Consider the following 14,825-nt stretch of genomic DNA (forward strand, 5'->3'; position numbering starts at 1 on the left):
AGCCGAAGAGTCAGGGGAGGAGCAGAGCAGCCGCGGGAGGGAAAGTGCCCGGCTGTCATTTTCCCGGACATGTTCGGCTTTTTGGCAATTCCCCCCAGACGGGAGTTTGATTACCAAAAAGCCGAACATGTCCAGGAAAAACTGGACGTATGGTAACCCTAGTCTCTTACTATGTGAACATGCAGCGCCTCGCACAACATGCCCTCCTCTCCATGGGGCTTCTAGATACTACTGTCATACAAATAATAAGAGATTTGAATTGTGCCTCAAAGAGTCCATCTGGACCCTGTAATTGTGGTGCAGCTGGTGACTGTGAAAATGCTGAATCATCTTTTGTAGAGGTGCTTCTGCCAAGAAATCTTGTCCTTTCAAGTTCTCTGCATGTCTAAGAGGACAAGAAAAACTCTTTGATCATCCCAATTATTAGGTACATTGGCATGGAAACAGGGATCTTTATTGCTTTGTTTTTCATCAGCTGCTGCTGTTTATTCCCCAGATGATGTCATAACCTACTTATTCTGATGTCACAGTTGGTTTGGCTGTCACAAACACAGGATTATGATTTCAGGAGAGGGAAAGAATCCAAATTGCTGTTTTCTTGGAAATGTCTCCATTAAGGACTGTTGGGGTGCAATGGGTTAGTGCCTCAGTCCAGCTCCTAGCAGGGACCAATTCCTCTCAGCAATCGCTCAGAACAGCTGCTTCTAGCTTTTCCCCTTGTTGGTAGCCTCCTGGGGGGCGGGGAGGGAGACCAATACTAAATTGACCTTAGAGACTGAACTGCCCCTGGTCCCTAAAGGCAGCCCTTTGAACACTCATAAACCAGGGTTATGTTATCAGCCTAGATAAACACAATAATCCCAAAGTGATTGCAAAGCTAATCAGTCACAGCCGTAGCAATTAGTGTGATGCAAACTCCAAAAAGTACAGATAAGTATCAGCAGTTCCAGATATCATTTACTCTGATGAGCTGGGTCATATGATATCTGAGTGCCTCAATTCTCCATCTATACAATGGGGATCATAAAACTTCCTTTGTCTACCTTGTCTTTGTAAATTGTAAGATCACTGGGGCAGGGAATGTCAGTATCTAGGTGCCCAACTGAAATCAGGGCCCCTTTGTACTGCGTACTGTATAACACATAGTAACAGACACTATAAATGCACTACGTAAGTCCATGGTACACCCACACCTTGAATACTGCAATCAGTTATTGTCGCCCCATCTCCAAAAAGAAATATTAGAATTGGAAAAGGTATAGAGAAGGGCAACAAAAATGATTAGTGGTATGGAACAGCTTTTATATGAGGAGAAATTAAAAAGACTGGGACTTTTCATATTAGAAAAGTGACGACTAAGGGGTGATATGATCAATAAAATCAAGAATGGTGCGAAGAAAGTGACTAGAGAAGTGTTATGTACCCCTTCACATAACACAAGCCCTAGAGGTCATCTGATTAAATTAATAGGCAGCAGTTTTGAAACAAACAGAAGGAAGTTCTTCTTCACATAGCACACAGTTATACTTTTGACCTTCACAACATCCCCTGGCAGCGAGTTCCACAGGTTGACTGAGTTCAAAAAAGAATGAGATAAGTTCACAAAGAATAGGTCCATCAATGGCTATAAGCCAAAATGGTCAGGGATACAACCCCATGTTCACAGTGTCTCTAAACTTCTGACTGCCAGGAGCTTGGTCTGGACCACAGGGGTTGGATCACTTTGTAAATTGTCCTGTTCTATTCATTCCCTCTGAAGCATCTGGCATTGACCACTGTTGGAAGACAGGATACTGAGATACATGGACCATTGGTCTGACTCAATATGGCTGTTCTTATGCTGTAATATAAATAATAAGGCACACTAATAATTCAGGATGCTGATGAGAAAATATGTTTATGTATAGAGAGTGATAAAAGAGCCATTTGCTGGACTTGTCTGATCACAAGAGCTCTCACTCCACAGTCAGCTTGCCACTGACATCCAGCCAGGCTTCTATGTGACTAGCATTAGCTTTCTTACCCAGCTCTAATGCCATCCGCTGCCACAACAGTAATTACCAGGAGATTAGGCAGCATTAAGCACTCCTTAATTTGACACATTGCAATGATCTCCATTCAGCCTTTCTGCTCGAATAACTCTCCATAAATATTTCGTAAGGCTACCAAAATAAACAGAAACTAGGCTGTTTGTACAGCTGAGCTCCTTGCAGCTTTTAGGAGACCAGGTAGCAGGGCAGAGGGCTATTGTGGATGCAGTAGGCGGGAATCTGCAAAGTAAATTGGTTCTGGTGAAGCACCAGGAACTGGGGAAATTACACTGTGCAGCAAAAGTAAAAATAATAATAATAATAATAATAATAATTAATAAATGTCTTATCCCTGATAGCAATTTAATAGAAACCATTTTTAAACAACAACCTAGTAAAGAGAGATGGGTATTTATGTAAGAAGTGGCTGCATTAGGAGAAATAATAATTATATTGGAGTTGGCTTTTTTGGTGTGCTATTAACCTAGACATTATTCATTAAGTAATGCAGTGGAAAACCACTGTTAGTATAGCAATAAATCCCATGGGGCCCCATCGCTTCTGAGATAGGATCATTTGGTAATTACTGTGCATTAGAAGTTCAATATTCTTTCATGATTTTTTTTTTTCGTACTCTCCTCCCTCCCTGAACGAGCTGGATTAGAGGTGGGCTGCAAAGGCACGCGCTGGGGAAAAATACTGCAAACGCAAGGTGTGCTGCTCCACGTGATGTCACTGCACCTGATGTCGGCTCCTTATGAGCCTCAGTCCTGCGCAGTACAGGAGAGGAAAGTCACATGAGCAAAGCAAAATGTGTAGAACAGGAGGGTGGAGGAATCTGATGCAGCATTAATGAGAGTGTACACACAACATTATTCCTGCCTAGGAGCAGGAGTATGGCTAATGAGGGCAGCTCGTTATTATCATTCTTGTATAGACATCTTTCAAACTCACTTACCCCACTAGAACAATAGGGCTTCCAGCTACCGGGGTAAGACTCGTGAGCATGAGCGTTCCTCGGCAGCTGGAACTCAGCTGTGGAACCTGTGCCTGGAGATGGAGCTGGGGCTGAGTGAAAATGTTCTACTTTAATTTTTAAAACAGAAAATTGGATTTTCAACGAACTGAAAATTTTCATGGAAAAAAAAGTCTGATTTCCTTGAAATTTTTCACCAGAAAACCTGAACTCTCTCCGCCCAAATTGAGTCAAAAGCAGCCCCAAATTGAAAAGAAATTGGCTAAAACCCAAACAATTTTGGGAGCAAAATATTTAGGGTTTTGGCTGAAATTTTTCGGTTTTGTGGTCTTTCTGATTTTCAGCAAAAAGTGAAAAAATTCTGCAGAAATGTTGACACACAAAAAGAAGTGTTTTCATTGAAATTTCCCACCAACCGTCCCCCCCCCCCCCCCCCCACAACAAACAAAATTTTCCAACCAGTCCTAAACATTTGCATTTTGCATTGAGGATAATGAAGCTCATGCTAAACTTATTTATTTGACATAGCTTTCCTGATTACATGCAAGTGTGACTGTATAGAATCACAACAGAGAAAGAGAAATAGGCTCACTACAGATAGCTAGATAGCTGTATCTCTATTATATATATATATATATAGTATACATGAGTGCATGCACATATGTATGTATTTATGCACACTAACATACTGACCTAAAGAAGAGCTCTGTCAAGCTCGAAAGCTTGTCCCTTCCACCAACAGAAGTTGGTTCAATAAAAGTTATTACCTCACCCATCTTGTCCCTCTAATATACTTGTTAATATTTCTCTTTTCTAAAACCGGCCAGGTGCTCAGATACCGTTGTTATTATTGTATAACAGTGGTTCCTACAAGCCCCTACCAAAGTTAGCCCCTGACCTGAAGAATTTATAATCCAGACAAGACAAATCAGACAAAGGATGGGATAAAGGAAAGATTATTATCCCCATTTTACAAATGGAAAACTGCGGCACAAAAAGATTCAGTGACTTGCCCACTGTCATATTGGAAGCTGGAGGAGGAGCCAGGATTTAAACCAGTCCAGTGCCTTGACCATGAGATCCTGTCTCTCTAGCCATGGTGATGAGACAGGAATAAAAACTAGACAGATAAACAGATTCTCTACTCACATCCTAGTTTTAGTCTTTGTGGCACTCGAGAATTAAGGGAGTGGGTGTGCAAGGATTTTTGAGACATTTTCCATTCAGTGTCGAAGACTGTCGGCCAAATCCTCAGCTGGTGTAAAGTGATGCAGCTCAGTGGAGCTATGGTGATTTAAACCTCTGAGAGTTTAACCTTGTACCTAGTGCTTAACCTGACTTGTGCACACATTGAACCTTTGCAGCACAATGATTTTTTGCACCGCACAAGGACTTGTAGGATCAAGGGCTATCAACATCTGGGAATAGGGGTGGAGGTGATTCTAGGTAGGAAGAAGGCAGAGTCCTTGGCAGGTTGTTTACAGGTGTGACGGGTTGGATCACAGAAACCCCCTTGGGAGCTGCCACCTGATGTGCCCAGACTACTTCTACCCCTGCTTTCCCTGCCAGTTCAGCACTCCAGCACCCTGTCTTGCTGAGCCAGGCACACCCGTCTGCTCCAACAAAGACCCAGGATCTGAATTAGCTGCTTTCAGGTAAACCTGCAGCTTTGGGGCAAGTAACAGAAGTGTTCTTGTCTTTAACACTCAGATGCCCAACTCCCAATGGGGTCTAAACACAAAGAAATCTGTTTTACACTGTATAAAGCTTATACAGGGTAAACTCATAAATTGTTCGCCCTCTATAACACTGATAGAGAGATATGCACAGTTGTTTGCTCCCCCAGGTATTAATACATACTCTGAGTAAATTAATAAATAAAAAGTGATTTTATTAAATACAGACAGTAGGATTTACGTGATTCCAAGTAGTAACAGACAGAACAAAGTCACCAAGCAAAATAAAATAAAACACGCAAATCTATGTCTAATCAAACTGAATACAGATAATCTCACCATTAGAGATGCTTCAGTAAGTTTTTTTCCTCAGACTGGACACCTTCCAGGCCTGGGCACAATTCTTTCCCCTGGTACAGCTCTTGTTCCAGCTCAGGTGGATCATGATCATGTCACTGCAAGACTGCATTGCCCACTTGCCAGCACACACGTATACAGGAAAACTTACAGTTAAACACACCCATCTGCAGACAATTGTCCTGGTTGACGGGAGCCATCAAGATTCCAAACCACCATTAATGGCCCACACTTTACATAATTACAATAGGCCCTCGGAGTTATATTTCATATTTCTAGTTTCAGATACAAGAGTGGTACATTTATACAAATAGGATGATCACACTCAGTAGATTATAAGCTTTGTAATGATAACTTACAAGAGACCTTTTGCATGAAACATATTCCAGTTACATTATGTTCACTCATTAGAATATTTTTATAAAACCATATAGACTGCAACGTCACAACAGGATTAGGTGATTGACCATAGTGATTTGACCCACAACTATGGGGTCAGGAAGGAATTCCCCAACTATGGAGCAGAGCACTGAGCGAGGGCTATCGCCAAGGATCAGATGGGTGTATCCCATGGGACAACCTTTTGGCCCATTGGCTTCAACAGGAGTTGAGGATGCTCAGAAGCTGAAAACCCGGAAGCCCTGGATAACCGCTATGCATTTATTACGATGGGGTAAATGCTGCCTTTACATAGAAGAAATTCCCTTCCTTTACGCAGCAGCTGCTATTAAACAGTAATGAAATCTATGGGTCCCCTTAACAAATGCATCTTCCCTGAGTGCTAAAGTAAACTGTCTCCATTTACAGTGTCAATATCAGAGTGGAGTCTTCCCCGTTCTTCAAGCAGCCCTTAATGGATTGTGGTCGGCTTCCGGGCTCCCGATTCCTATGCACAGTGAAAGCTGTCAATGGACGTGTCAATAAGATACTGGGGGCTATTGATCAGCATAGGTGTGTAGGGGTCACTGGTCGATGAGAACTCTCGCCAAGAGATGTAGGAAATGAGCGCTTTCAAATAAAGGCAGCAAAATAAGAGTCCCTGACGAAGAATAATATGTCTCAGTTTTCCCCTCGCCCTGCTGCTTTGTCAATTCCCCTCTATCTGGAGGTGGTTGTGACCAAGATAGCAGGGCCTGGTTGAATTCAAGTGTTTGACTGAAAACATTTCAGAGACTGAAAAAACAACCAGCGGCAATTAAACCATAGGTTAACTCCCAATAGACTGTGTGAAGGGAAGGGTAAAGGATAAGGTGCTAAACAAGAGCCATTCTGGTGTGAACCTAAGGATCAGTGATTTAGATAAGGGCACAGAGAGTACACTTATAAAGTCTGCGGAGGATACCAAGCTGGGAGGAGTTGCAAGTGCTTTGAAGGATAGGATTAAAATTCAAAATGATTTGGACAAACTGGAGAAATGGTCTGAAGTAAATAGGATGCAATTCGTTAAGGACAAATGCAAAGTACTCCACTTAAGAAGGAACAATCAATCAGTTGCACTCCACACATACAAAATGGGAAATGACTCCCTAGAAAGGTGTACTGCAGAAAGGGATCTGGGGATAATATTGGATCACAAGCTTAAATATGAGTCAACAGTGTAACACTGTTGGCAAAAAAAAAAGCAAACATAATTCTGGGATGTATTAGCAGGAGTGTTGTAAGCAAGACATGAGGAGTAATTCTTCCACTCTATTCTGTGCTAATTAAGCCCCAGCTGGAGTATTGTGTCCAGTTCTGGGCACCACATTTCAGGAAAGATGTAGACAAACTGGAGAAAGTCCAGAGAAGAGCAACAAAAATGATTAAAGGTCTAGAAAACATGACCTGTGAGGGAAGATTGTTATCATGTCCCCTCTCAGTCTTCTCTTTACCAGACTAAACAAACCCAATATTTTCAGTTTTCAAGTACATAAAAGGTTGTTACAAGGAGGAGGGAGAAAAATTGTTCTTCTTAACCTCTGAGGATAGGACAAGGAGCAATGGGCTTAAATTGCAGCAAGGAGGGGTTAGGTTGGACATTAGGAAAAACGTCTTAGCTGTCAGGGTGGTTAAGCACTGGAATAAATTGCCTAGGGAGGTTGTGGAATCTCCATCATCTGGAATTTTTAAGAGCAGGTTAAACAAACACCTGTCAGGGATGGTCTAGATAATACTTAGTCCTGCCATGAGTGCAGGGGACTGGACTAGATGACCTCACAAGGTCCTTTCCAGTCCTATGTCTCGCCTTTGAGAGCTCAAAGGATCGGTAACAGGATACAGGCCTGTAGCTCACTGGTGCTTTGTGATTGAGTTTCCATGCAAAATGGGTTGGTGGAGATCACACCAGTTGGCTGTCTGGTTGAATGGGCCATGGAGACTGAACAATCCCCTGTGGTTAGCTAGGAACTAAAATCTGTGTATATTCTCTGAATAGATAATAGTACCATCCCTCCCCCCCCCCCCCCCCCCCAGCAGGGTTTTCTGCCTTCCCCATTTTCAAGAGCAAGGCCCCATTTCCTGTGAATACAGCAACACTGGTGGTTGCCATTACGCCATCGTGCCTGGATCAGAAACCTTGAGTCGATAGACACATTGTGCAAATGTGCAAATTTGTCATTTATTGGACATGAGTCATTATAAATATTGAAAAGTGTGGTTCTTAATTCATTCATGCTCACAAAGCCCTTCAAGATCCTCGGTGTTACAACGGGCCACGGTCTCACTGAAATATCGTTACTCTCCATGCATTACAGCCATCCCTGAGTTTCTCCTTTCTTCCTCCCTCTCCTGGTCTAAAGAAAATGCTTGCAGCCATCGAACCAGGAGAGCGCTCATAGGTCTGAATGTTAATCAATATCTGTTCTGCAGATACAAAGTGTTTGCCATTGTTATTCAATTCCTCAGGCTGGAGTCAGACAGATACTGACAGCGGACTGGATTGGGAGGGAGGTGAGGAGAGCTGGCAGCATAATCGCTCTTTCCTCATGAGTCTTTAATTCTAATTGTGTTTTTGGTTTCACACAAAGTGTGACCCTAAGAATCCCACAATGCCAGCTAGCGATGGGTTTACTATTCTGTATCCGCAAAGCCTATGAGGCCTGACAAACTCACTGCACCTAACACGCTACTTTCATAGTATTGAACCACAAAGGGTCATGAAAGATGTCTGATAAAAGCCTATATCATACTTGTAATCACTGTGGGATGGATGGATGGATGGATGGATGGGGGATATTTAAGATGTCGTATGTATGTGCTGAAATTGTGTTTTAGAATCTGTGTCCCTGGTAGGGTTGACAAGCAGATTTTGCCAGACAAGGGGATGTAGAATCACCTGTGCGGCTGGGTCTCTGATGTAGATTAAGCATTGTAAAGCCAAACAAAGTGGGAGCTACACTTGCATTCCAAGTCAACACAAGGATGTGAAGTCAACATGGGAAGACACCCAAGACTAAAACCACAGTGGGTTGTCTTGTCTGTTGGGTATAAAGGCAATGAACTTTGGGGTATAGGAGGAAGGAAAAAGGACCCCTGTGTCATTCATTTCTTGAGGAATAAATCAATAAAGGGAATGGGGTGTTCATGAAAAGTTGGATCCTGGTTATGACGGAAAATGATCGGCTTGATCAAAGAATGAAACCTAGGGAAGGAAGCTACTCTGTTAAATGGGAAAGTAACCATTACTAAGTGTAGATCTAGGACTGTGTTTGATGCTTTGTTTCACATGTAATCTGTTGTCCTGACTAGTCTTACTCACTATTTCTTATAATCTTAGCCTTTGCTAATAAACTGATGTTTGTTCTCACTATAAGTAGATCATAGTGCTGTGTTATTATAAAGGGTCTGATCCTGAGTTGGACCAGTCCAGTTGTGGGTGCTCTGTTCCTTCAGGGACAGCCTACCTGGTAATTTCTGTGAGTGTCCAATGATGGAGGCTGGATACTACAGAGGGAATGCTCCAGGGACTCAAGGGTTGGTGTTTGCCTGTTACTAGCCTGAACGGAGACAGCGAGGTCTGTAGAGAGCTGCACAGCAGGGCTTGTGTGGGCAGAGGCTGTTGATTTCAGGGAGCTGAGCTGCAGCAGGCACACACAAGACCATTTCACGCTCAGGGCAAGTAATGGTGAGGTGCCTCACAGACCTGGATTCCCCTGGAGAGTGTCCCACAAAAGTTACTTGTCTAATCACAAAGGGGGATGCACCATCTGGACCTCTACCAGCCATGTCATTCATGTTGCTTACTGAGGCCTTGTCTGCACTGGGGATTTGCCCTGATTCCAGCTGTCAATGGCCAGCTGCTGATGCAGCATTGCAAATGCCAACTGTGGACAAGAACAGCCATGCTGGAGCTCACCCCTGCTGCAGTCTCCCATTGTTGCAGATCAAAGCTTAGCCTGTCTACACTAGAGACCTCACTATCACCTGCCCTTAGCATGAGGACCCGTCGTCTGTGCCTGCCATGGGTCAGCTCCTCAACTCCCCTGGTCTTGGGCAGCACCAGCATTCCCCCCACCCCACCCCACAGACCTCACAAGCCCTGCTGTCACTCTACAGCTTAGCGACTGGCACACTCCTACTCTCAAGACCTTTGAGCATCTCCCTGGAGTGTCCAGTCCCTGGTCCACTGGCCACTCACAGTATTCACAGATTTGCTGCTTCCAAAGAAATAGTGCAGTCCAGCTTACCAGTTCCGCCTCAGACCACCACTCCGCTTTACACACAGCACTTCTACTTCATTTCACTATGAATAGATCTAAATTTATTCAACAAAGCAGAGCTTCAAGCAGGAGCAAGTAGAAGTCCTGGAAACAATGGCTACATATAAAATAAAATCATAACCCACATTCTAGAGCCTAGACTGAATTAACCTGAGACTCTCATGTCTTGCTGAGTATTGCTCACTCAAAATCCTTGCAATGCTTTCGAGCCAAGATGGATGTGACTCTTCTGTCATAAGGCATGTCCACTGTCAGTTTGCTTCCTCAGAGAAGGATTCCGTGTGTCCCTTTGCACTCCTAGATAGCCCAGAATGATCATTTGCCTTTATTCATAAACGGGACACCTCCCTGCTGTTCATTTATTCCTGTAGATTTACTCTTTTCTTCATTTCGCAATCTCTCTGTCCACACCCAGCTCAGTATGCAAATAGCAGACACTTATCTCTAGGGCTGGACATTTGTGTATTATGTAATGTATGCCTATCTCCTGCCTGAAAGGAATATTTCTCTGTCACCTCCTGGTGACTTGCCTTAACTCCAAGACCTTAAGAACGTGATTTTCAGTATAGATACATAATTTCTTAAATATTATCCAGACATAGATTCTGCAATGATTATGACAATCAGTGCACAACTGGCTCTCAGTAGACACCTCCCATGCCACCCTTTGGTAAACGATTATGTAGATATCTGACCCAGGGGCCCTGTAAAACCCTCTGCCCCCTATGCCCTCTGCCAGGTGGGATCAAGGGATTCATAGGTCACAATTGCATCAGTGCAGCTATACCTGTGGCTGGCTATTGATTGCTGGAATTAGAGGCAATTATCAGTGTAAAGCAGACCTGAGGCTTGTCTGCAACTTGGGGAGCAATGGGGAGCAGCAGAAAAATGACAGAAGGGACAAACTTGACCCAGAGTTGCCATTTTCCATGGTCTTCTGGGTCTTTTTGTCTTCGGTTTCTTTCCTTTTTACTTCACTCTGAGGTTTGCACAGGCCACTGAATAACAGGCACTGCCTGCTTTGGAGCAGCCACACTAGTTGCTGAGATACAGCATCCACCCTAAGTAGACAGGGATAGACAGATACAATCTGAGACACAAGCTGTGTTCAGCAGAATCACTATAGAGGGACAAGTCTTCAGAGCATTAAAAAACCCAACCCAGTTCAGGTGCAGTGTAGGGAAATACCTGAAATCCAAGCATCCGCCGTGACATAATGACCTTGTACCATCATGATGCAAACTTATTGGGGTTTTCAGCCCTGCATAACAAACCCTTGCTAATAATGCGACTCCATACCCAGAGAATGATATATGATTGGGAGAAGTAATGTATGGAAGCCACAGCCACGAACTGTTCCTTATAAGGGCTGGTCTATACTGAAAAGTTACATCAGTATAACTACATCTCTCAGGGGTGTGAAAAAGCCACACCCCTGAGAGACCAAGTGAAGCCAACTTAACCCCCAGTGTAAGCGGTGCTGGGTCAACAGAAGAATTCTTCCATCAACCTAACTATCGCTTCTCAGGGAGGTGGATTAACTACAGCGATGGGAGCTGTAGTAAGTGTCTACACTGAAGTGCTACAACAACAGAGCTTCAGGTCCGCAGCTATGCCACAGCAGTGTTTTAAATGTAGCCATAGCCTGATAGTTGAAGGTGTCCCTGAGGTAGAACTCCATGGGACAACGCTTGTACCCAGCCAGCCGACCTCCACCCTCTTATCTCTGCCCATCTCCTGCTCCCAGAACCCAGAAGGGGGATAGGCTTGTGGATGAGTATCAGACAATACGACACAGCTCCTTTGCTTTTACATTTGCTCTAAAATCAATGGTCAAAGTTTTCCACTGCATAACATTGAGTCATGCACACTGTCAGCTGAATACAACTTCCTTCTCTATCCCTGGCCATTGTCCTTTGATTATTCCAGTTCTGGCACCTTGGGGATGGTTCTCTGATTGCATGTGCTTCCCTGACTTGCTTCTTTGCAATGCTTTTTTGGTGTCTTTCTGTTGTCAATTGCTCTGAGCTGGTGCTGGAAATTAAACTGTCTATGTGATGCAAATCAGCAAGAGAAACAAAATGAGCCCTATGTGTTCTGCCACATAATCCTATTCTGTGGAAAAAAAAACTATGCACAGAAGACAAGACAGAGAGCTGCATGGGGCTAATTTGATCTCACTTACACTGGTGTAAATCAGGAGTAACTCAATTAATGCTAATGGAGCTAACGGCAGTGTGAAGCCAGCATAAGCGAGAGGAAAATCAGGCTCCACATAAGCACTCTTAGATCTAAGATAAATTTTCTCGCTTGTTTTTCGGTCGTGCTGCAGACTTTCCCTGCAAGAAGAATAGGAGTACTTGTGGCACCTTAGAGACTAACAAATTTATTAGAGCATAAGCTTTCGTGGACTACAGCCCACTTCTTCGGATGCATACAGAGTGGAATAAATATTGAGGAGATATATATACACACATACAGAGAGCATGAACAGGTGGGAGTTGTCTTAGCAACTCTGAGAGGCCAATTAAGTAAGAGAAAAAAAACTTTTGAAGTGATAATCAAGCTAGCCCAGTACAGACAGTTTGATAAGAAGTGTGAGAGTACTTACACGGGGAGATAGATTCAATGTTTGTAATGGCTCAGCCATTCCCAGTCCTTATTCAATCCTGAGTTGATTGTGTCTAGTTTGCATATCAATTCCAGCTCAGCAGTCTCTCGTTGGAGTCTGTTTTTGAAGTTTTTCTGTTGTAATATAGCCACCCGCAGGTCTGTCATTGAATGACCAGACAGGTTAAAGTGTTCTCCCACTGGTTTTTGAGTATTATGATTCCTGATGTCAGATTTGTGTCCATTAATTCTTTTGCGTAGAGACTGTCCGGTTTGGCCAATGTACATGGCAGAGGGGCATTGCTGGCACATGATGGCATATATCACATGGGTAGATGTGCAGGTGAACGAGCCCCTGATGGTATGGCTGATGTGATTAGGTCCTATGATGAGGTCACTTGAATAGATATGTGGACAGAGTTGGCATCGGGCTTTGTTACAAGGATAGGTTCCTGGGTCAGTGGTTTTGTTCAGTGATGTATGGTTGCTGGTGAGTATTTGCTTTAGGTTGGGGGGTTGTCTGTAAGCGAGGACAGGTCTGTCTCCCAAGATCTGTGAGAGTAAAGGATCATCTTTCAGGATAGGTTGTAGATCTCTGATGATGCGCTGGAGAGGTTTTAGTTGGGGGCTGAAGGTGACAGCTAGTGGTGTTCTGTTATTTTCTTTGTTGGGCCTGTCTTGCAGGAGGTGACTTCTGGGTACTCGTCTGGCTCTGTCAATCTGTTTTTTCACTTCAGCAGATGGGTATTGTTTTAAGAATGCTTGATAGAGATCTTGTAGGTGCTTGTCTCTATCTGAGGGATTGGAGCAAATGCGGTTATATCTTAGAGCTTGGCTGTAGACAATGGATCATGTGGTGTGTCCTAGATGGAAGCTGGAGGCATGTAGGTAAGTGTAGCGGTCAGTAGGTTTCCAGTATAGGGTGGTATTTATGTGACCATCGCTTATTAGCACAGTAGTGTCCAGGAAATGGACCGCTTGTGTGGATTGATCTAGGCTGAGGTTGATGGTGGGATGGAAATTATTGAAATCATGGTGAAATTCCTCAAGGGCTTCTTTTCCATGGGTCCAGATGATGAAGATGTCATCAATGTAGTGCAAGTAGAGTAGGGGCGTTAGGGGACGAAAGCTAAGGAAGCGTTGTTCTAAGTCAGCCATAAAAATGTTGGCATATTGTAGGGCCATGCGGGTACCCATAGCAGTGCCGCTGACTTGAAGGTATATATTGTCCCCAAATGTGAAATAGTTGTGGGTGAGGACAAAATCACAAAGTTCAGCCACCAGGTTAGCTGTGACATTATCGGGGATACTGTTCCTGATAGCTTGTAGTCCATCTTTGTGTGGAATATTGGTGTAGAGGGCTTCTACGTCCATAGTGGCCAGGATGGTGTTTTCTGGAAGATCACTGATGGATTGTAGTTTCCTCAGGAAGTCAGTGGTGTCTCGAAGATAGCTGGGAGTGCTGGTAGCGTAGGGTCTGAGGAGAGAGTCCACATAACCAGACAAGCCTGATGTTAGGGTGCCAATGCCTGAGATGATGGGGCGTCCAGGATTTCCAGGTTTATGGATCTTGGGTAGCAAGCTTTCTCCAGCCCTTCAGACACACTGTTTGGGGGTCAAAGTAAAGTTCATGAGAGGACTCATTCCATTCCCCAGTGAATGTGTATGCACATGACAAGGCTGCCATCATGTCTTTGTTGGCCTAGAGGGGGGAGAATTGACTGGGCTCTGTAGACTGCACTGCCTGGTCAGTATTCAGGAATATTGGCCTGATTGTCTGGGGAAAACTCTCACTGCATGGCTTCTGTAGCACAGATAGCACCAGTGCAAGAACATTTTGCAAATAAATAAAAAGTAGCACGTTTGCAAATATTGTAAGGAATATATGTTCTCATACGTGCTGCTATTAAGTCCGTTCATATCGTATCAGCAAACATCATGTCAGCTTGGAGAGGTTCCTAGTTACTTTTTTTTCCCCCATGAAATGTTTTTCAATGCCTGAGCGAATCAAAATGAATGTAAATGAGGTTTATTAAGTCAACCCCACACAGTGCTGTATTGTCAGCATTTGTAGGCTGTGACAGGTTAGTTATTCCAGTTTGAAAGGAATGTCACCATCACAGCAGTCTGCAGCAAAAACTTTTAAAAAGAAGAAGAACAACAACAACACATCTCAGGACTTTCCATGATCTTTGAGAATCATTTTCACAAGAAATGTGAAAAGGAGTTTAAAATACTTAGGGAGAATTTTCAAAAGGCCTCTGGAATTTGTACAGGCAAAATGTACGTGTGCAGTCATTTGTCTGTTGCTGTGCAGTCATTTGTGTGTGCAGGCAGTGTTATGCAGTCATTTGTGTGTGTACTGACTGAGCACTCAGGGGCACTGAAAGGCACAAACGTTATTTTTCTCTTCTGGTTTTTATACAATGCCAATTCCCCATGACTTCTAGAAGATACTGTGTAAATCTGATCCCATGGA

This window comes from Trachemys scripta, chromosome 2 (assembly GCF_013100865.1).
Source record: "Trachemys scripta elegans isolate TJP31775 chromosome 2, CAS_Tse_1.0, whole genome shotgun sequence".
Classification (NCBI taxonomy): domain Eukaryota; kingdom Metazoa; phylum Chordata; order Testudines; family Emydidae; genus Trachemys; species Trachemys scripta.